We start from the raw sequence: 24,598 nt of genomic DNA on the forward strand, positions 1-24,598 counted from the left end.
ATCTGAAAAAGATGTGCAGGAGAAGGAGAGATTTTAGTAAATGTGTTAGCACCTTAAAGCATCCTTTATACTGAGGGGCTGTTGCTGAGAATTTTCTATTTCTGCTCTGGTCAAAGAAAAGTGTAGGGATTCAGCCTTTTCTAGGATCAGATTCAACTTTGTTACTCTATTGAGCCAAGATATAACTAACACTAACTAACTAACACTAACACTAGCTGTAAACTATTTGTAGGCATATATAATATAAAATATCAGGACTAAAAATATGCCTGTATAAAAATTACCTTTCTGAAAAACCCTAGGAAAATTCTTCCTAATTTTAGGCACTACTTTCATCTGAAGATCAACCAGAAATTAGTAAATCTATTTGCTTCAGCTTCTATTTCCAAATCACTCCACTTATATGGAGACATTTAGAGAAAAATGGCAGCACTGGGCATGCTTAGTGCTCTGAAAATGGAGAAAAAAACCCCTCTTGTTCTTGTACTTTAATCTGAAAACCAAGAACAAAAGGATCTATTAAAAAAGTAATAGATCAGTGTTATGTACTACTATGCAGTAGTACATCTTTTTTTTTTCTTCCTTCTGCTATTATTGTTACAGTGTAGGAAAAAAAAAGGCACATGAAATATAGGTCTGATTTATAACCAGCTGTTTGTCATTTCCATGGTTAACATGACTTCTGGTTTCCCTCACTGTAATAAACTTTGTTGGAACTTTTCAAACTGAAATGAAGACAGATTACACATTTGAAATAAAGTGAGGGGGCAGAGAGGAAGTTTTGTCCTGAAGTGTTGGTATATAACTTTTTTATAGCATAGTAGTCTTCTGGGTATTATTGTGAAATTATGCAACATAATTTTGCTTCAAATTATGTCATGCAATATATCTTCATGCTATACAATAGTGAGAAATTTCATTTCAAAAAAATCTAATTCCAAATGATACAGCTTTGATAGGAAAACATACATGACTGACAAAATAAGTAGTAGTTGGCTAAACAGCCATTTGGTTTTATCAGTAGTCTTGCAGTAAATCCTTCAGTATGCACCAGAAAAGCATTTTGCATGGTTTCTGTTGAGTTATACCTGAAGTTTCATGACATGAAATGATAGATTGAAACAGGGACTGGCTACACTAAAAAAATCTGAAGAACATTTGAGTCAGGTAAGTGTCAAGATTTCAAGAGTTTATCCAAAATATATATTTTTATGTGTGATGAGTACAGTATTTCAGTATGATGGCAGATTAAATGCAAGATAGTGCAGGGTGACAGAAGTGTATCTAAATATGCCACCAACTTGCACTTCTGTGAAACAATACATTACAAAATCATGTAGAAAGTCTAAAGAAAACATCTGTTGTGCTGTAACAGGTAAAGTATAGCTGTCCTACAAAGCAGTTTATAGTGGAGGTGAAGTCAGATAAAAGGACTTCACATGTGTACTCTGCAAGTGGATGCAAGCTTTTAGTACTCTAAGATACTTGAAGAATATTGCATTTTAAGAGGCTGAAAGCAATTGAGCTGAACCATCCACAACTAATGACCGAATATTCAGTGTGTCTTAACCCTTTAAATTAATTCGACACAAGCATCTGATTTTAGAAAGAATTGGGCTATTTTATGAGCAAACACTGTTGTAATTCTACTTTTTGAACTAAAATGGATAATTCAACATTTTTAAATATCAGTTACTAATGACACACCAAAATCTTTCAATTTTTTTACTCCTTCCTGCATATCACACTCCATAAAAGATAAGGTTATATATGCAAATATCAGTGTCCTTAAATTTTATGTATACACTATATAAGGAAAAATTTTGAGTTACTTCTGTTATCTTCCATGATTGTTTGGTCTGTAGTACTCAAATGTTGGCATTTATTGTTAAACTCTTCCCTTGCAGATCCATATAGTTTACTGAGAAGGAATACACAGTTAATGTGCACATTATAAAACATGAGGAGAGGAGAGGAGAGGAGAGGAGAGGAGAGGAGAGGAGAGGAGAGGAGAGGAGAGGAGAGGAGAGGAGAGGAGAGGAGAGGAGAGGAGAGGAGAGGAGAGGAGAGGAGAGGAGAGGAGAGGAGAGGAGAGGGGAGGGGAGGGGAGGGGAGGGGAGGGGAGGGGAGGGGAGGGGAGGGGAGGGGAGGGGAGGGGAGGGGAGGGGAGGGGAGGGGAGGGGAGGGGAGGGGAGGGGAGGGGAGGGGAGGGGAGGGGAGGGGAGGGGAGGGGAGGGGAGGGGAGGGGAGGGGAGGGGAGGGGAGGGGAGGGGAGGGGAGGGGAGGGGAGGGGAGGGGAGGGGAGGGGAGGGGAGGGGAGGGGAGGGGAGGGGAGGGGAGGGGAGGGGAGGGGAGGGGAGGGGAGGGGAGGGGAGAGAAGAGAAGAGAAGAGAAGAGAAGAGAAGAGAAGAGAAGAGAAGAGAAGAGAAGAGAAGAGAAGAGAAGAGAAGAGAAGAGAAGAGAAGAGAAGAGAAGAGAAGAGAAGAGAAGAATAGTTGGAAGGGTCCTACAACAATCTTCTAGTCCAACTGTCAGATGGGTTTTGGGTTGTGTATGTCTTTTCCTTCTAGATTGGTCAAAGTGACTAAGCTTGTTGTAAACCAGAAAGTACTACATCTGTTAGCAGGAATAACTACATGGATCTCCATAAGCTTCAATTTGTGCTGGCAGGTTTTACTCACACTTCGTAAAAGACAAGTGGCTTTCTTATGAATCAGTCTGACAATAAAATATTACTTGCTACATAACCAAAAGCAAGATATGCTTTTTTTTAAATGTTAGAATATTATTAAAACCTTATTGCTTTATCTCAGGTCAAATGCAGTCTTAACAGTATGTATCCTGGGTTTCAAAAACAGTTCATAAAATAAGGCCACTAGTAACCATAGTAAAAGATATATTCTTTTCATTTCTAATCAAGGGATGTATTCTAAAGAATTTCATTGATAAGGATCTGTTAACAAAGACCTGACAGTTGCTAGGAGCTGAGAGTCAGAACTGAATGCAAACAGGGAACTCATTTGTAAAATGATTACCAGTGTTGTATCCCTGATCTCAATTAACTGCCAGCTGAAGTCAGATGCTCTTAATGTGATTCATTTTAACATAACAAGAGTAAATAGTTTTGCCATGCAGAACAAACTGATTATTTCAGACACAGTGGAGACCTTACTTAAAATGTCAGCCAGATTATGAATTCATGCTAAATAAGTTAATGAAAAGATTAATATCAGTGACAACAGTGCTTCTAGATATAACTCCTTATTATATCTAAAATGGGCACTCCTATCTTTTTTTTTCCTCTCATTTTTAATTTTTTTCCCCTAGTTAATAGACATTTTCTTTGAAATGCACAATTTTCTGTACCACTTTAAACTAGCTGGTAAATTGAGAGTTTAATCTGTTTTTACCAAGATAAAGAGATGTATATGTATTACTATGGATTGCTCTTGTTAGTTTTCAGTCCTTTGGTATGAGTCTGTGCCAGCAGGGAAATGTCTTTACAATGTATAAGTTGTACTCAAACCAATTTCAGAGAACAATCTCAGGTGGGGTAGGAAGTATTTGTATAACATTTAACCCTTACCACTGCAATGCTTTAATCAAGTTGCCTTTCTTAAAGGAAGACATTGATAATACAGGCTCTCGTCTTTCAAGGCATAGGTGGTCCTATTGATTTCCAAGAGCACATTATCTTCTTCATTCTTCACCAAGTCCTTTGTTTTTTCTGTTCTTTATATTTTTTTTCCACTTGTGTAGTTACATATCACAGTCATACTCCTTGCTCCCTTACATATTCTTGACAGGTTAAACAATAACAGTTACCATATATTAGAATATTAAATTTTAAAAAATCCAGCTAGTACTGCAGAGTTTCAGCAGAGAAAAAACTAGTAGTCCTTCCCTTAACATTCTCCATTTTCTTTCTGTTCATAAAGCAGGGGAGAAATCATCAGAGCTTTGCTCTGAAAACATTCAAGGGAAAATAAAATTCTAAGTAAAAAATCACACTGAAAAATATTGACATAAGTATACTTTGGGGTTAAACCATGGCAGCGTACTAAATTTGCTCATCTTCCAGAAAATAATTTAAACTTCATGATGCTGGAAAGGGAACAGCTCCCTTACTTCCTTCTACCAGCTTAACCAAAAACTTAAATCTATAAAATTATTGTAAAAATAGGTAGGAATGGTCCTGCCCTTTCTTATACATCTGCAAAATACTATTGGTCAGCATATATGCTAACAAAAAGGAGAACAGACATGAGCTTTGTAATTTTCAGTAGGCTTAGGTTCTCACCATTAAGTAAAAGAGTTCAGAGAGTAGGATGAAGCATTATTTGTATATGCTGAAAAACACAACACCCCTCCCCCTGCCAGAATCTAGTTAAAAGTTACTGTCATAGTCACTTATGAAGTGATGTGCTACAGAAATGTTTAAGTGGTGTTATACACTACCTGATCACTTATCACAAACCTTGTGAGTCCACCTGGTAAACATTGACAGTATTGAGACAAGTACTTTAGGACCTGAATTTCACTGGGACTGCTGTATTAACCAGAGCAAAGGGTAACTGAGTACCTGAATATGAGGGACATATATGTTTTTCTTCCCGCAATTCTTTTACAAACTTTTTCAAAATCTCCTTTTTTTTTTTTTTTTAATGGCATCTCTGTAGAATTTTGTGGAAATGTGTGTAGTGCCATGGAAGAAAAATTTAGTCCATCACAAAATTAATAATAAGCTGAAATAGTGATATTTGGTTACTCCTCTTATCGTCAGTCTTGGAAGAGTGAATCTAAAAGATGTTAAAATTCTCATTGTACAATCTTCAAGATGTCTTTATTTAATTCAAAGAGGGTATGATATAGTTTTTCTATTGATAATGAAATATAAAAATGTATTTAATGAAGGAAAACCAGGCTTATTTTCTTTCAAAACCTATTTTGTAAACAGATAACAAAGTGCTCACATATTGCTACATATTTGAAGAAAGGTGAAAATCCAGTTATTTTTTGCCCATTCCTTGAACTGGGGTTATCTGATCAGAAAAAAAACCCAACCAAACAAACAAATAGAAGCAGAGGGCCCATAGACAAAAAAAACCAAAGAATAGGCAGGCATTTTTTTTCCCTACATCACTAATCATGTGACTGAATATATAGTTTAGGAAAGCAAACCATACACTGGCTTGGCTGACATGCACTCCCCAATGTACTCTCACTGTGCTAGGCAGCCCCCTGATTTGGAGGAGCAGAACATTTCGGCATACAGGCTGAGAAATTTAGGACTGCTTGGCCTGGAGAAAAGAAGCTTCCTCATAGCAGCCTTGTACTATCTGAATTGGGCCTACAGGGGAGCTGGAGAGGGACTTTCATCAAGAACTGTAGTGATAGTGGTACCAAAGGATTTTTACTTCTTATATAATTTTTCAAATATTTTTTGCTCTGTAGACTATTACTATATAGTTATATAATTTCTTAGCTAAATTCAGTACTTTGTTAGATAAACACATTCCTGGAATCTTATTCTAATCTTGCTTCTTCAGTGAACCAAACCATGTCACTTTCCCATGGATTTATATATAAACAGTGTGGGGCTAGAAGCAAGGGGGGAGGCTCCAGTAGGGAGTCAAACCAAGAGAGGGAATTACTTCATTAACTGTACTTCTAATTGGGCATTCTTGTCAATTATGCTAATTTGCTAAACTTAAAAAAATGCCAAAGCCCTGTATCACGTGTGCATTCTGCGATAAGTGCCCCTGAAGGACCGTCAATAAAAAGTAACCACTTTTATAATTTTAATCTTTTTTGGCTTGTGATTTTAGAAAAGGAAACAATAGAAAAAGGAGTAATGGGTACAAATTGAAAGAGGGGAAATTTAGGTTAAGTATTAGGAAGAAATTTTTCACTTTGACGGTGGTTAGACACTGGAACAGGTTGCCCAGAGATGTTGTGGATGCCCCGATACTGTCAGTGTTCAAAATTAGATTGGATAAGGCCTTGATCAACCTGATCTAGTGGGAGGTGTCCCTGCCCATAGCAGGGGGTGTTCAGACTAGATGATCTTTAACATCCATTCCAACCCCTTATTCTATGATTTTATGTTTCTAGCAGATTCTATGGAATAAACCAACATCCTCTCCACTTTTTAATACATTCTTGTTTACTTTCTGTAACATGATATGAGAGGTAATGTAGTAATTAAATCACCCATCATATTAACAAGAATAGGAATTTTACCCTACATTATAATTCCAGCTGTCATATTTTAAGATAAAATAAAAATTACTTAATGAAATGTGAATGGATTTCAGCCTACTTTATATTTCATCAATTTTCTTAAAGTTAGAAGCTCAAAAGGCAGCTTTTACTTTCAAATGTGCAACATTTTTCTTCATCCTTTGATGCATATATATGGAATAGTCATCTTTCCCTTCTTTCTAAAACGCATGATGATTCCACTCATTTTTGTTTTATAAAGGACATAGGGGTACACAGGAACTTGGATCTATCCCTCTTTTGCCCAAGCATTTAAAAAGTGAAGATTCGTGAATTCAATAAAAAATAATTTATTTAGGCTTTTCCCTATTATATATCATATACTTGCAACAATATGTGACATTTTTGATTTATGGGATTTGACATGACCTGTCCCACTTAGAAATTTCAAAAAGAAATGCTGCTCAATATTAGTCTATCAGAAATGACACACATGTCACCATGTGATTACTTTCCAGACAAGGCCCAGGCATAGCCTCGTTTCCTTGGGCACAAAAACACTGACACTCAAGAAAAAAGGATGATGCCTGTCATGTTCTCCTTTTCTCCACAGGAGCTCTTCCAAAAAGCCTTTAGGGTTTTACTCTTCTCTTCCAAGACACTACAAAAGGATATTTGTTCAACATCTTTCTGTGAGAGACCTACTATTAGTTGAACTGAGATCACCTTTGAAAAAATGTTTTTGCTATTGCTAACAAATTTTGATTAAGTCGGGGATTTTTACAAAGCTGGAGGAGGAAATAGAGACATATGCTTGTATATACACACAAATGTTCATATGCTTTTGTTTAATTGATATAATTTTGTACACATTATGTGTGAAAGAACCATTTTCTGAAAAAGCTGATTTACAAAAAGTTCTGGATACCCAATATAAATTATTGTAATTATGTAATTTATGTTGTAATGGTTTTAATCAGTACCATGAGAGTTAGCAATAACTACAGAAAGAAGATCAAATATCAAAATTTCAGTATTCCCCATTGTAGTCTAAAAAATGTATTAGTAAATGATTTTTAGCTATAACATTATTTAGACATATATATGTATATATTTACACATATACATAAGCAAACACGCTTATATTATATATACACACACAGGGAGTCAGACATATGCTTTAATGCAATTATTTTTTTCTGGAAAACACACAGGAATAAAAAATTTGTGAGACTGAAGATGCCTTTCAGCTATAATAATAGTTTTAGAAATCATTATTTTCAACCATTCACATGTTCAGACAGCAAAAAGCATTAGAAGTGTGCAAATGCTTTCCAAGCTGCTATCTGACATTGATTAGAATAGTGGTACTTTTTGGGTTTTACAGCAAAAGATATGAGGAATTTTAAAAAAGAACATCTATAAATTGTTTCTGACTTTTAGTTCAGAATCAATATTGGGCAATGACAGTAATTTTCATATAATTATATGGGTTGAATCCCTTTTCAAGGGGGTAATACAACTTAAAATGCTTTTCACCTTGGCTGAATAACTGTTGTACTTTTTAGTGTATCACAGAATGACAGCAGGACTTAAAGCTGGGAAGAAGGTCAACTCTTCAGACAGTGATGCCTTGGGGAAACCAGAAATTGTTCCCACTTCTCAGTCTGTGAAGCTACTGGCATCCAAATAGTCACAAAGCACTTCAGTGCCTTAGGCTATTTCAAAGTCAGAGCTGCTTCATTCTTATTAAAATATGTTTATACTGCTTAATAAGAAATAGCCTTTTAACAAGAGTGCATTACTGTGTATGAGAAATCCCAGTTGTTCCTCTAAAAATTACTTACAGACAGCACCATTTACTAAAACAGCTTTCTAAGGAAATCCAAAATACTCAAATTTGAAGAAAATATGATAAGAGATGAATAATGAACTCACTATAACTGTTCTCACAAAATGAAGAAGCATGAAGGCTGTCATAGTCCTTAGAAGGAAAAAGTCTGAAGATTGGTATCACTTCTCAAAGTCCACCAATATATTATTGTATCTTCGAACTCAAATAAATATATATATACTAATAGACCCTACTTATTTTATGTGAGATTCAGAAGAGGTTAATGATTTTGGAATTGAAACTGAAAAGAAAGCAAAATTTAAAATTGAGTGGAGAAAAAGCAAAAAAACACCAAAAAACCAAGCAATATTTATTTGTCTTATACCTCCCTTGTTTTTCTTTTCTGTGCTGTAAACAAAAGAAAATAATGCATCCTCATTAACCAGTGTTTATCAAACTTACTTACTGTCTATCTGGCCACAGCTCTTTAACAATATTTTTAGAAACAACTTTTTTTAAAGGAGGAAAATGATAAACACTGGCAGTTATTCTAATGGAGAAGAAAAAACTTTGCAAAGCCATATTTGACTCTAATCTGAGTCTAATTCCAAAAAAAAAAAGAATATTGGTAACAGGATTGAATTGCCTTACAGGTTGGAAGTCTAAGTTATTCTGAATTTACTGGCAATCACCTAATAATTATTGATTTTTGGGGAAAAAGGACAGGAAGCCTTCTCATGTGTAAGAGCAAAGTGAGAAAATATGGTAAAGATACAATGGAAATCAGTTGAGATTCCTTGAAGGAAATTAATCAAATAGCAAGGAAAGTTCATTTAAAAGAAAGATTCATAAAAATGCCATAGGGAATTCCATGGTATGTTTCTCCATCAGTAGCCCCTAAGATTAAATCAACAGTACTGTAACAATAGTGTATTATACGTATTTGTTGTAATACTTGTGAAAAATCTGAAAGTCCAAGAGCACAAACAAGCAAAAACAAAGATTATGAGGAATGACATGCTGACATGTTATTCATAACATTCTGCCTACCTCAGTCAGAGGGTTAGTTCTTACCATGTGGGATAACAAAATCCATAAATGAAAAAGGCCAGAAAAGCTTTTCTTATCATTGAAGTGTTCAAGTAGATTGAGGAACAACATGGTTTCAGACCGAAAATTGCTACAAATTGTTGCTGTTTGTGTAATTATTGTTGACTGTCTAAAATGTAGAACAATGCCTAAAAACATTAAGGCAGAAGAAAAGCAAAAACTCCACAGGTATTTTAACTTATCGTAACAAAGTAAATATGTATAAACTCAGGTGCAACATAGGGCTATATATTTAAACAACTAAACATTTGTAAGAATAATAAATTTACCTGATAAATTGTGAGGTTTCTGTCACACGACCTTAAAACCAATAAACTTAACTTTCTTTCTGTTTTTCATAGATACACTTAACTTGAAACTTGAAGTCAAATAAATACATGTTGTATTATGCAGCCTGACCAACCTAGTGGCCTTCTATGATTGGATCATCAGTGGACAATTTCAGTGGACAACAAGTTACAATAGGGAAAAAAATAGTAATCTTTAACCTTGTTCAAAAATCTTGTTGCAGCTTTCCTGTAAGTGGCTTAAAGCATTGTGGCCTTAACCTTGGACCGTAGTCCAATTTTAACTTACAGTGCCACGCTGCAAGTGTAATTCTGCATTTCTAATTCATAGAATTTATGATTATCACTTACTTGGTTTAAAGACATCAGACTTCTGAAAACTCCAAACTGTCATTGAGCCCTTTGGAATACATTTCTTCTCAACAGTGGTCCAATGCTTTCACCCAGAGTGTTACGGGCATGCTGTGATGTGTAGCTGCTTCCAACATGGAGAAAGTGGGTACAAGTCAGTTGAACAGCAAAGTGGCACAGCAAGTAAGGACACAACTCACACCTTAGGTAGCAAAAAATGGAGAAGATTATGCATCCTGTAGCAAATGTTGTTATTGGTGTGAAATATTGAAAAAAAGCCTAAACTCTACAATTGTAATGTAAGTACTCTAACACTGGCTGTTTTCAGTTGTGATTTTGAAAAATGCCCTTTTTATTTAAGAAAATACATTTTATGCGAGGCTGAGTTCATTTTAGTTTCAGTTAATTTGTTCTTGCATGTAATCCCCAAGAATACACAAATGCTTTAATTAGAATTTAAACAGACTCAACCATTTCCTAGAGAAGTCCTTCAGTTTTTTTTATGAAAGCTTATTGATTTTCTGTAACCAAACTTTGCTTTCATAATGGGTTATCAAACTAGTCTTTTCCATAATAAATGTCAAAGACATTTCATAGGAATGATGACACTCGAATTCGACACTTTTCTAAGCCTTAATCAACACTTTTCAAACACTTTCATTAGAAAAAGATAATTACATTTTGGTGGATTTCAATTAAAACATCGAAGCTTGTAAAATATTTCATTCTGTTTCTAAATGGCTTAGGAAGCATTATCTGTTACTGAAGTCTCATACAATCTAAAGTCTATTTTAACAATTGTTTTGGTTGTTAGATAAAAAAACCCTGCTTCATTAACCATAATTAATGATTACTAAATACCTGTCCTTTCAACTGGCTAGGGTTGCTTGAAGTTAATATATGGAATAATTTCCCTCTTCTCTGACATTTTGCAGAGGAATATCGTTCATAAACTATTCCTCTGAATTATTCTCAATTTTAGATGAAGCTGTAGTCTCACTGAAGGATGGGAACTGTAATTGGCATAGAGTAGTTCTTCATTTAATACTTGTGTCTGCAAAAACAAGATAATTAGAAGCAAAGACTTTTGTACATTAGAGCTGAAGTGGGAGCTAGAAATGAAGTTTCAGTTTATTTTCCTGTTGATGGAGAGAGTGACATGAAGTGTTGAACATATCAGTGTGCAGTATGCTGTAATGGGCGGGGAAGGAAAATGGCTGCCTGGCGAGCCAAGTCTTCAGCATCCTGTAGAACTTGGTCAGAGTTTTTCATCCTTCCCACATCTCCTTCAGAAACTGCAGAAAGATTTAGTCAAGTTTATGTCCTCAATTTTGTAGGGCCTAAGTTTTTGCTTCTTTGACATAAATGTCCATGCTTGGATAAGGGGGGTATCACAAAATATTTTGCCGAGAAGATCAGTAGGTACCACAGGAGACAGAATATTAGCTGTTAAAAAGACAAATATTTCCAATTATTTTCAAAATTTTGTAAAATTACAAATATTTTTAAAGTTTTCCTGACAGTGTTAGGAATTACATTCATGCTCCATGTATTCTTCAAAACCTGATAGAATTTGTGAGACTCTTTTGTCAGAATATGAAAAACTATTTTTTTTCTTGTCCTCTTTATTACTCCTTGCTTTTGTTCTGAACAGTATTCAATCCTATATATTGAGATATTTATACAGGAAATACATATAAATGGGCCCTCTACACAGAAAACATGTCTTCTCCAATATCTTCTTAACCTCACTTCAATTCTCCAAAGTGAATTTTCATGAATTGTAATTGTTCATTTTTCTACTGAGTTTCCATATTGTTATGTTTTAGACTTGCACTAATATAGATTGGATTAATTATTTCTTTAAAACTGATTATAGTCCTGTCCATGATACTTAAATAAGGTATCCTTTATTTTTTCTTGCTATATTTGCTAATTGACTGGGCATGTAAAGGTAACTGCTAATACCAGTAGTTTTTCATGCCTGAGACAAACCTGCTGCTCTTTTTCTTTTAGAAGACAAAGGATCACAACTACTGTTAGATTAAGGAAGAGGTACAACTTGAAAGAATGATGATATCTTCTGGCATTGGAGGTGTTGCAATCTTTGCATGAGCTGCATTGCTGCAACATGTATCAACAGCTGAAAACATAATGATCTTCAGAAGTTGTTCCTGGTTTTATGTTTAGTATTGGGCTTGCCTGCTCAACTGTAGAAACAAATATCATGCTGATATTTGAAGCAATCTTACAATAAGTTTAATTTGAAATAAAAATGTTACAAAACTGGGCTCACAGGAATACTGCAGAGTGTAACTATACGTTCCTAAAGGTATTGCCATAATGGGCCATAACCTCTGTACTGAGTTTGCCAGGCCCCAGGACCAATGCTTAGCAGTTATGCTCTGTTATGGTATCACCTACCTGCAGTCATGCTTTACTTGGCTTAGCTGTGACAACAGTTTGTCCAAACGTCTAAGTGTGTATGACTAATTTGTTTTACTTTTATCTGTTTTTGTGTGCTACAACCATAATTTTAGGTTAAAAGCAGCAGCAAGCACTTTATGTAGAATGGGATAGTTTAAATTCTAACATAACTGACGCAGTGTAGAAAAACACAGGCTTGGTACAGTATCAGAGTCCTTCAGAAGTCAAGACATAACATACAGCTTTAAAAACTCTGCCATGGTCATTAACACTATGCAGACATGGATCTAGACAAAATGGGGTTTAGGGGTAACAAAAATAATATATGTAAGAGACACAATATTTAGTGAACTTGGATGTAAAGTGGAGCTGCAGAATGATAAAGAAAGAGTAAAGGTATAAAAATATATTAGCAAACATGACCCCAGGTATATCCCATATCAAGAAAAAAAGAACCATCACTATGAACATCATTTTCCTCCCAGTGACAGATGGTACTGGAAGCTCACTGTGACTGTGTCATTACCACCACACTGGCTTGGACAGATGGACTGTTCACTGGGTAAAGAACCGGCTGGATGGCTGAGCCCAAAGAGTGCTGGTAAATGGAGCGAGATTCAGCAGGTGACTGTTCACAAGTGTATTTAGGCTGGTCCTGTTTAATACTTTTATCAATGACCTGGAAGAGGGGATTGAGTGCACCCTCAGACAGTTTGCAGGCAACAGCAAATTGGGCAGGATTATTGATCTGCTGGATGGTAGGAAGGCTCTGCAGAGGAATCTGGAGAGGCTGGATTGATGAGCTGAGTACAATTGTATGATGTTCAACAAGGTGAAGTGCCAGATCCTGCACTTTGACCCATGTAAGTGCAAATGCTGAAGCATGTCCAAAGAAGGTCAACAAGGATGGTGAAGCACAAGTCTAATGAGGATTGGCTGAGACAGCTGTGAGTGTTTGGCCTTGAGAAAATGAGGCTGAGAGGAGACCTTATGACTCTCCATAACTACCTGGGAAGAGATTGTAGTAAGGAGGGTGTTGGTCTTTTCTCCCAGGTAACAAGCATAAGGACAAGAGTAAATGGTCCCCAGTTGTGCCAGGGGAGGTTTTGATTGGATACTATAAAAAGGATTCTTCATGGCAAGAGTTTTTAAGCATTGGAATACACATAAAAAGGAGGTAGCTGAGTCGCCAAGTAGCCAAGTCACCTTACCTGGAGGTATTTAAAAGATGTGGCACTTAGGGACATGGTTTAGTTGTGGACTTGGCAGTGTTAATGACTGGACTCGATGATCTTAGAGGTCTTTTCCATTCTAAATAATTCTATGATTCCATGAGCCAGGCAAACAATTGAAGGGTGAACATGACACTGTGAAAAAGGGACAAAAACTTTGAGTGTGTGTTACAATTTTAATTGTGCTATTATTACTATTACATAAAACTTTTCTTTATAGATTTTTTTCTCTTTACATTTTTATTCTTGCCTTTCTGTCGTTAGATTTAGACTAGCAATGATTCTTGAATGGGACTGTAAAAATTTCATTTACAGTTATAAATTACTAGCTTTGCATGCATCTATCTATCTATCTATCTATCTATCTATCTATCTATCTATCTATCTATCTCAATCTATGTGTTTTCTGTTAACCTTAGACCTCATCACAAGAAAAACATCAACCTGTTGGAAGAAATCCAGAGGAGAATCACTAAGTTGATTACAGGGTTGGAACACCTCTCCTATGAAGGCAGACTGAAAAAGTTATGCCTGTGCAACCTGACGAATAGGAGACTCTGGGAAGACCCTAGAGCAGTTTCCAGTACATAAAATGAGCTTAAAAGAAGGATAGATGAGGACTTTTCACATGGGAATGTAGTGATAGAACAAGGGGCAGCAGCCTTAAGCTGAAGGAAAGAAGTTTTAGATTAGATATTAGGAAGAAATTATTTACTATAAAGGTGGTGGAGCACTGGAACAGGTTGCCCAGAGAGGAGGTAGACTCCCAGCCCCTGGAGTAGTTCAACGCCAGGCTAGATGGGGAGCAATTCTGACTCTTTTTCTTATTTTAAGACAATTGTATGGGGTGGACACTCCAAAATTTGTTACCTCCCCTTTATAGTTTTAACCACTCCCCTTTCACCAATTAGGCAAGTAGATTTAAATGAATGCAAGAAGATAAAAATGAAAAAAATTACAGTTTGCTAAAGATCAAACAGCAACAACCAGGATAACAGTAATAATCACAAGATACAAAGGTGTTAAATCCCATGGACTCTCCGGGAACAAAGAAAACAAGACGGCAGATAAGCCACTCCCCCAGGATAGCAGCCACCATAGCCGACAGCATGGATCAGAAGACAAAGACAGTATGGTGGAGAAGCTCCTTCCTCAAAATGGCAGCTGCTATGGAATACCCTGTTGTGCCAGTTTGAGACAAATTTGGAGGAAAATATCCTTTGATAGAAGGCAGGTTACAATCACCCTCCCCCACCAGGTTTGGGTGGAAAAAAAAAAAATTCCCCAGAGGAAAGTGAAAGGAAAAAACTATTTATTTAACAAACACAATGCACAATGGGAAAAGAATAATGCTATATAATAAAACCTCTTGGTGTGGAGAGAAACCTGGTAAATTCTCAGAATCCTTGTGGGTGTGGCTTTCTCCTCATGGGAGCTGGGTCAGCTTGGGCCCCTCCAGGCTGAGGTGTAAGGTCTCCCAGCCAATGCTTTGGTGTTGTTGAACAGTCCCGAAGAGAAGAAGAAACCAGAGTTCCAGGAAAACTTGCTTTAGTTAACGAACAAAAAGCTACCTAGAAAGCAAAAGGAATATAATTCTCCTTCCTGCTGCAGAAGTGGAGCAGCTGGGCAGAAGAAGCCAGCGAGCTTATCTGTGTTTCAAACACAGCACCAAAGGAACTCCACTGGCTCTTACCCCTCTCCCTTAGCCAGCCTTAAAGGCACAGAGAGGCACAGGATTCATGCCTAGGCACAGAATGGCGATAGGGGATACACATCATAAAGTCACCCCAAGACACCTGTGGATCAGAAGACAATATGGCAGAGAAACCCTGCTCAGCTCAACCTTCCTCCTGGAACAAAAATGGGAAGGTAGGAGCTTACAAAGCAGTTCTGGTGGCGAATGGGGGTTGCTGGCATTGTCTGGAGCAACTCCAAACCTCCAGTGTAGGTTTCCCTGCTTCTTTCCAGCTGGTATCAGTGCTGCAGTTCTGAGATGTTGCTGCATTGCAGGGGAAAGAAAACAGACTTGCCAGACACCAAAACCTGCAGCCCTGGCACCATTGGCCCTGGCTTGTGCTGTGACTGCATAAAGGTATTATGAAATTTGCTCTGAAACAGTTTAGGATTGTGAAATGCAGTTTCTAGGAGACCTTATGCCAGGCAACCCCACTATGGAGCTCTAAAATCTTTCAGTTTAAAACTGCTAACCCTTGTTCAGTCACTGCAAGTCTTGAGGAAAGTCTCTGTCCATTTTCATTGCTAGCCCTTGCTATATATTAAAAAGCTGCTATGAAGTCTTTTTAGAGCATTCTCTAGGCTGAACAACCCCAGCCCTCTCATTCTTTTATTAAAGGAGAGATGTTCAAGTCCTCCTATAATTTCTGTGGCCTTTCCCTGGTCCACACCAACAGGTCTTTCTTGTGCTGGGGACCCCAAATCTGAATGCAGTACTCCAAGTGGGGTCCCATGAAAGCAGAATAGATGGGGAGATACATCTCCCTCAACCTGCTGGCCATACTACTTTGAATGCAGCCCAGAATCCGATCTGTTTTGTGGGCTGCAAGTGCACATTGCTGGCCCACATCCAATTTTATGTCCAATGTCCATTATTCAGTGATGAAGGATGTTGATAGCATAATGCTTGCGCCATTGTCTTTGTTGTCAAGTTATCTTGTTTTGACAAAAACAAATAAACAACAAGTTTATGGCTGATATTTTACAATTGGTGCTTACCTGACACTCTACAGTAATATATCATCAACTCACTGGCCCACTGGTAATGTAGGAAAGTTAATGTGTAATCAACACACCATGATTTTGATGATAACTTCACTATAATGAATTACCAGGACAAAGCCAGCAGATGCATACTAATTACTGATCACATCACTGTAGTGTGGATTTCTTTGCTGTTTTTACAAGCAAGGAACTTGCTGAGGGTGATCAGACTACTTCTGGTGGAAGGGTAGCTCCTGAGAGGTCAAAATGTGATTCTAGAGCCCTACTGTTACTGCTCTTGTACTTTCAAAATCTTATTGTTGACATAGAGAGCCACAAGCAATTCTGCCTAACAGTCATAAAAAATTTGTATGCAGCAAAAATGGGTAATTCTTCTTTCATGTTTGCCCATTCAAGTGTTAGGTGTGTATTTCAAAACTGAAACTCATTCTCAGTGCAGATTTTCATAGGAATTTGTGGTAGATGATATAACAATGGCAAGCAGCCATAAGCTGTGGCTTGGGAAGTTCAGACTGTACATTTAAAAAACAAAAACAAAACAGAAAGAAAACCTGGAGAGTAATGCAGAAACAGACTGGGAAGAGATTATGCAGTTTCTGTCACTAGAGGCGTTTCACAAGTTGCCTAGAAAAAAAACAAGGCTGAATGACCTAGCACTCAGATCAGCTCCTCCAATGTCCAACCAACTGTTCGCAGAATCACAGAGTAAGCTGAGTTGGAAGGCAACCAACAAGGATCATTGAGTCCAATTCCCAGCTTTTCTATTATTCTGAATGATTGTGAATAAGTACTTTGCAAGGCCCTTATCCCATGCAGGTGTATTGTCTTCAATAATGACAGAATTTCTACCACCACCTAGCATTTACTACGAATACACTATGAAAATATCAGTAAGATTATTAATTGCCAAATTTTCCATTAGAGATAAGTAGGGAATTAGATAAAATATTTACTTTTACCTTGAAGTGAAATATGAATTGTCACTGCTTTCATTAAGTCATCATATAAATACTATTGTCTAACAAGTATAAATCTGTATAAAAATAAAATGGTTGAGGTGACATTTTATAAGAAACTGAATAAACCAGTAAAACTTCATAGCAAGTAAATAATTAATGTCAAAAGAGCTTTTCAAACAATTAAAAAAAAAGTCAAAAGGCATTTCAAAACTGTACATTCTACAGGAGGACATAAAGGGAATACTAAAAGACAGTAATTACAACTAAATGATCATGACAGCTTCATAAAATAGAGAGAGCTGGATTCTTATATTTGGGGAGCACAGCTTTAATAAATGCATTTCTAAAATAAATACAGTGTTCTCTTCAGGGCTTTGGGGATAAAAACTTGTTTTTCTCTACAGTCATACCCATAGATATATTATAAAACTTGGAGGAAAAAAAAAAAAAAGAAAAAAACCCCACACATGCACAGAAACAAAACAAAACAAATTTACTTTTCATTCTCTTAGATAAATGATGATTTTGAATCCCATTTCAGGTACCAAGATATCCCCTTTCTCATGAGATGAAATACTATATAGGAAATTCTATTATATAACAAGACTCTGGATTCCACTCTATTCAAGTCACTTCCTGATTCCATTTTGTTAGTGGGCTGTCTAGCACTGCCCTCTCTCCACCCCACCAGACTTTTTTGGCTATTTCATCAGTCTTCTAACCACTCAGTATTAACAGGAACTGAACAAATTTAGTACCTGGTAAATGATGCTCCAGATTTTGAATTGAAGAGAAAGACAGAAAACCAAGAAACAGATTTTTCAAATTCCATCAGCAGTCTATTAGAAGGCTGCCAATTCTTTATTTTGCATTAAAATCTTATATTGTATTTTCATCTTTTTTTGTATTTGTTTGTGTGTTTGAATTAAGACCTTGGTCACATCTCAGTATCTCGTTTTATTTTGTCATGAGGTCGGTTTTCCTGTAATGAAATGCGGGATCTTTTATCTACTGTTGTTTCAAGAATTTTGCTTTTCCACTGTACCTATAAATAGTAATTAAGGATAGCAGGTCATATAAGGAAAGCAGGTGTAAAAGACAAACAAATCTGGCATCTGAAAAAACATTCATTAGGGACAAGTACTCCCCCTTAAGAAATTCTGCCTCATTAAGGGATAATCATGAATGCATCAATAAGGTGACATAACTGATTACTTGTACATCTGTCGCAATAATTTTTATGCTGCTTAGTTCTGCCAGTGGTAGCAAGCAGGAACAAATTTCTACTGCATTATAATGTTAAACTGATATTAGATGAGTTACAATTGATGATTTCATTTTGATTTAAATGGTAAGATCTTGTAAAGTCGCCTTATGCAGATGTGGTTGAACTTCATGCACAGATGATTGCTGCTGACACAAAAATGTCTATAAAGGTCATTAACAGGCTAAAATTTGATTTTTATTGAAGAACATCATTATAATTTGCATGATTAATAATAAAGAGTTGCTGTTGTATAAGCAGAAGTTTCTAAAAACAGCATCTGCTAAGCGTTGCTTAGCAATACTTATGTATATTTTAGATGCAAGAATATGTGTTGGGACAAAATTAAGGTTATAGTTTTTAAAAAAGAAAAAATTCAGAAATTTTGTATTTAATTTTAAAATACATAGACATTATGTTTAATGTGAAAAAAACGCTTGTGGTTGTTTGTGAGACAAATGGTTTCAAGTTACATGTAAGTGAAAGGGAAGGGAAGAAAAGCCAGTATTTGCTGCATCTATTTGCTTCAAATTACATATAAGTGGAAAGAAGAACAGTAAAAAATTCCTCAAAAATATCAGTTTTGTTATTGCCTTTAATAGGTCCAAGAAATGTAAAAGATGGCGTAAGGCCTCTTGGGCAACTATAAGTCACTAGAATTTTATATGACAAAAAATAGGTGCCACAAGATTATCAGAATCCACTTTCATTTTGAAGACAGGCCTAAGATTGTGAGAAAGACTCGCATAACTGGGGTTTTTTTAATTGTTTTCCATCATGGAATTGTTGGCCCGGTTCCACCAGTGTAAATCTAGTGCCTGGGCATGCAGAAACAGAGAACCAAATCTTACTTGATTTTTCTTCTCAGTTTATATTCCAGAAGTAGCAAAAGACATATTAGTTCCCCGTTATTAGGGTTTTTTTCTGGCTTGTGACTCAAGGACTGGAGACAATTACAAAATTCTGTGACTTCTCCTGGCTGCTGTTACAGACTTGCTGCAAATCTTTGGGCAGAATAGATAGGCTCCAAGCCTTACAGAGGTAAGCATTTAAATCCAACCGACTTTAAAGCTTAAAAAAAGGTGTTATTCTTTGGAGAAGCCATTGAAACTTACTGCTTTGTATTTGAAATTCTTTTTTTTAGGCAGACAAAAACAACCACATTTGATGAGAACAGATATAGGGCTGAGTTATCTGGTTCTCCTCATTACATTTTATAATTTTTTATTATCAAAAATACTATGAATAAAAATCACATTGAGCATAATTGGGGGTACAATATATTTTTGAAAACAGAATCTGGATCTAGCATGTCTTCAAAGTGGGGCCTTTACATTTGAGGCCATCACATTTCACTTTAGTTATGCTAGTACTTTTAGAGTTAACTGCTCCTATAGTATGAAAACAGACCTCTATATAATGATCTTGGATTACTAAAATGGGCTTGTTTGTTACAACTGCAGCTTTTGCAGTCATCAATGTTGTCTTGGGTAACATTCAAAATACCTATTAAAATGCATTCTGTAATTCAAAGAATTAGTGGTGGGCCTTGCTAGGACACTTGTTTTCTGGAAGTTGAGAAAATAATTAGAAGCAGAAGAAAAACTCTAAAGACCTAAGGCCAGAAGTTGTACTTCAAAGGATCTGGGTTCCCTGATTTTTCCTGAACTCTTGTCTAATTTGCATTCCACATTCCCAAAATTTAACAGAGGTTATTCAAAATAATAGGAAAATATATTCTTTCTTTCTCCTGAACTATCCTTCATAATTGTTGTGTTATTTCACTGTATTAATAAACTTCCTATCAAAAGATTTGATTATAATCTAGATTCTGTACTTATCAGAGACTCGCCTTAAGACAGTCCTCAGATTAGCCATGTCATACAGAGCATAAGCAAGTGAAAGGAGTTATTACACAATATACTTCCATTACAGACAGCTCAATGAAGGATTGGGAAATATCCAGCTGCTAATGTGTTTTAAATTACATACCCTTATATTGTGTGCTTTCTAATATTAGGAAAATTGGTGCTCTCTCTCTTAGATAAAAGGAATTCATTTAATCTCACATCAGGCATTTTAGCTATTCAGAACATAATCAGGAATATCAATTTTATAATGAAACAAAGAGAAAAAGAAAAAAGAAAGGGTTTCATTTTGTAGTATAGGAGAAGCATAAAATCCAGATATAGCTGATTTAGACAATAAAGACAAAGACATGTCTGCCAAATTATACTGGCTTCCTTCAGTGTTGTAACTCCTGCTGAGTTCCCCTGTTAGGTGTACCAACAGAGTGCTGCCTCAAGTCCTTTTTCCACAAGTACTTACAGGCTTTAATATGTGGGTTTTTCCCCATGGATCTCTCTAGCACAGTGTTTGAGCCTTCTGTCTGCCTATTCCTTTTCCATAGTTTCATATTACTAATATCAACTTTAATACTATTAAATTCTCCAGAACTCTACCTTATGTCTCCCATTATACCTAAAAAAATATAAAAATCAACAGGTTGTAAAGTTTAAGCTGTAAGGATCCAAGGGCAGCTGAGGTCTTTTTCATGGAAGGCAAGTAATGGAAGAAGTAAGAGTGACCTCAATCAATGGATCTCAATGGAGCTGAGGTGTTTGAGCATGCACCTGAACCCAGTAGCTATGACACATTCATTAGTGTCCTGGGGTAAATAGGTACCTAAATAATTCCAGTGATAACTTTGGAATGAATTAGAATACAGTAGAGGGAAACATGATGCTTTCCCATGAAAAAGGAAGTGGAAAAATTTGCAAGGATTAGATGAAATTGTGAGGGACAAAAATAGGTAGGTGTTGAAGAATTTTCTCCACTCTATGCTATAGCAGAGTCTCAGGCTTTAGGTCTAATAAGGTAATTTATTTCAGTGATAGATCAGTAGAAACCTCCAGTTGGGTGCCTCCAGAAATGGATCCTGAACAAAGAAATCCCTGTGCAATTCTACAGTCTAGATTCCCCACCTCTCTCAATACATGTCTGAGGTCTTCCCATTCCTCTTTGGACCCCTTCATGTCTCTAGGCAGGTCGTTTCTCACATTTAAGGTTGCAGCTTCTGTTGATGAGTGCAGCAACCTTCCTTGCTTCCTTATCTTCCAGCTCCAGCCAGCTCTGGGGCCTCCTTTTAGTTAACTAGGTAAAAGTTCAGCATATCACAGCTTGCAGACTAAGGCGCACCTAAATTCTAATGCTAAATTAGGATAAGGGATTAATATCCTTTGTTTTGCTACAGTAGGATTCAGGCAAATAGGGAGACTGGGCAGTGGTGAGATACTTACTTCTGTGATACCTTTAAATGTAGCCACAAAGTTACAGAACTGCTGCTGCTTCTCAAACAATCCAGAAATCACTTGAAATCACAACAATGATGTCTGTGTCATGACATAATATGCTGTATGCTGAAAATATAAGAATATAGATTTGTACATGAAAGGAGAATGAGGAAATACACAAGAAGATATGTGTCGTGGGATGTGTTTACACCTGAACGTAATTTACAGCTTCAATTGGTTCTCCACCTTTGCAGTTCTAAATACTTATGGATATGGTTTAATTAGTCGTGTATTACTGAATGGTGCTTTTTGTACTGTTAATGTTTTGGTATGTTATCTACTGACAAGCAGGTTGTAAATTAGTTGCCAAATATGGATATTACTTAGCAATACAAGAATTTTTATCACATTTTAAAGAAGGGTCAATTAGACTCTGAGTAAATAAATCAGAAAAGTTCAACCTATTCGACCTGTTAGTAAATCTAAGAGAAAACTAAGGTGTGAGGCCATGATCACAACCTATAAAAGCCTACAGAAGGAATAAAAATAGCAATAGCAAGCTCTTCATGCTAGATCACAAGCATGTAACATGATCCTATCACTTCAACCTAAGCAAGACAAGTTCCAACTTGGCATAAAAATTCAACTGCATTTTCCAAGCCATTGCAACAATATCTGAAAAATTCTGCTGCCTTCTCTCTTGCTGGGAACATTTGTATCAAAAGCATTTAACTAAAGCATGCTTTAGTTTAGCACAGCTGCAGAACTGACAAATTGTCAGGAATCTCATTAGGCCCCCATTAAGTCAGAGATCAAACTGCAAGATTATAGCAGTTGCTTCAAGTCTAGAGTTTATGAAGGATGTGGTAAGACAAAGAAGTGCCTGCTTCCATACAGCATTCCACACCACTCAAGAGCACTGAACCTACTGTTAGTGTTTAATAAGATTAGGATTTGTATATGCTGCTCAAAGTCTCCCAGTGACGTGTATATCAGTGTATACTGAAAAAAATAAAACCTCTTTCTTTAATGCCTGTTCCTCCTGTTCAGTACAAGAGATCTTCCACAAATGATTTGATCTTCTATAGTGACAGAAAATTTTTCACCAATTAACATTTATTTAACATTAGTGCTTGTTGATTTACATTTATTAATTCAGTGTACTGATTTTAGACACTAGGCTAGGTATAATATTTTAAATTATATCTTTCTTATATTTACTTTAAATATAGATAAAGTATAAGGGAGAAATGTCTGTATCTGCAGATTAATTATTCCTTGGCGGTTCTTTAATCTTATAAATGACATCAGGAAATGCATTTAATTTCTAGTGGAAAAGGAATTTGAGGATAATTTCATACACTGCAAACTACCAGGTTAATCTTTTGACTGTACCACTCAGCATCTGACTTGAGGAACCTCTTCCAGGATTCTCAGCTTGAAAATCTCAGGTCTTAAGACAGGAGATGGTCAGAAACATAGAAGTAGAGCTTTGCTTACTATCTAAATACCCTAGAATTAGATACTGCCAAGGAACCAAAATGTCTGAGTACTTCAAGCATGCCAAGATAATCAGCTATCAGTAATCACATGGATTATTTCTTGTTCTTTTGCTTGCAAGTAAATTACTGTATGTCAAGCAGGCATTTATGGCATCAGTCCCAGTTCTCATATGTTGCTTTGTCCTGGAAGAGATCCAGGTGTAAGTCAGGAACAATAGTTGGTCTTTAATCTACAAGAAAAATTATGCCACCATGTAGCAGAGGCTAAACTTGCTTCTTAATTAAGGTAAGAATTCAGTGATCTTGAAGGGAGTGGTAGCCTGTATCTTTCAACGTTAACATTAATTGTACAACAGCTCACCAATGGAGCAGCTCAGAGCAGAAACACAGTTCCATGTCTCCTCTCCTCCCTCCTCTTGGCCATGTTCCACCATCTTCTTTCTTGTACCCTCCTTCTGAAAAAGTTTTTTATGTCAAAATATTTAATAATATATTTTGTACATTCTATGATATGAAAAATTATCTCGGGTTAGCCTTCAAAGTCTGAAGATTTTTTAGACTCAGCATCATAATTTTATTTTATGTTATTCTTATACCCGCAAGAACCACATAATTTTGTATGACATAAGCATTGTACTGAGTATTCGCTATGCTTGTTTTTTATTGAAGTTCATAAAAAGTACAATTTTGCTTAAAATACCAGGAAAGCTATTATAAATATATTTTCTTATGATTTAGATGCTTATAAAAAACCTTGGACTATTTTTGATTTTGACAGATGGGACTGCACCATTAGATCATTTTTACAAAGCCACTCTTCAGGTTTCTTGAGTAAAATACAAAAGAAAATCAACAAAGAAATCCACGCTTTTCTACAGACTAAATTCCCTTTTTATAAGAAAGATTATTTGTTTGCATTCTCTTTGATTTGGACTTGCTGTAAGAACTAACGTATGGCAAAGGACTTTATGGTTAGAAACTAGGAAAAATATTTTAACAGCAAGGGTAGTTGAACACTACATTAGACTGCCTTTGCAACCTGCTTCAGGGGAGGTTATTCTTAATAACAATCCTTGGGCAGGTTTTTGGAGTTGTAGTAATGTTGTGTATGTATGTATATATATGTAACAAAGTTTAATTATAAAAAATAGTAAAAATCAGGTTTGCAATGAATGAGCTAATGCTGCAGTCAAATCGGCAAAAATCGGATTTTGTTAAAAATTCATCCATTATTTAGGAGCTGAAGTTCCACTGTGACTCACAGTTAAGTGAACGATCCTTAAAAATTCTTTCCTGTTGTTTTCTCTTACACTGTTTAGATTTTGACATTAACAACAATTGGAAATTGTGACATAGTCAACAAATGTATCTAAGGATT

This window comes from Aphelocoma coerulescens, chromosome 2 (assembly GCF_041296385.1).
Source record: "Aphelocoma coerulescens isolate FSJ_1873_10779 chromosome 2, UR_Acoe_1.0, whole genome shotgun sequence".
Lineage (NCBI taxonomy): Eukaryota > Metazoa > Chordata > Aves > Passeriformes > Corvidae > Aphelocoma > Aphelocoma coerulescens.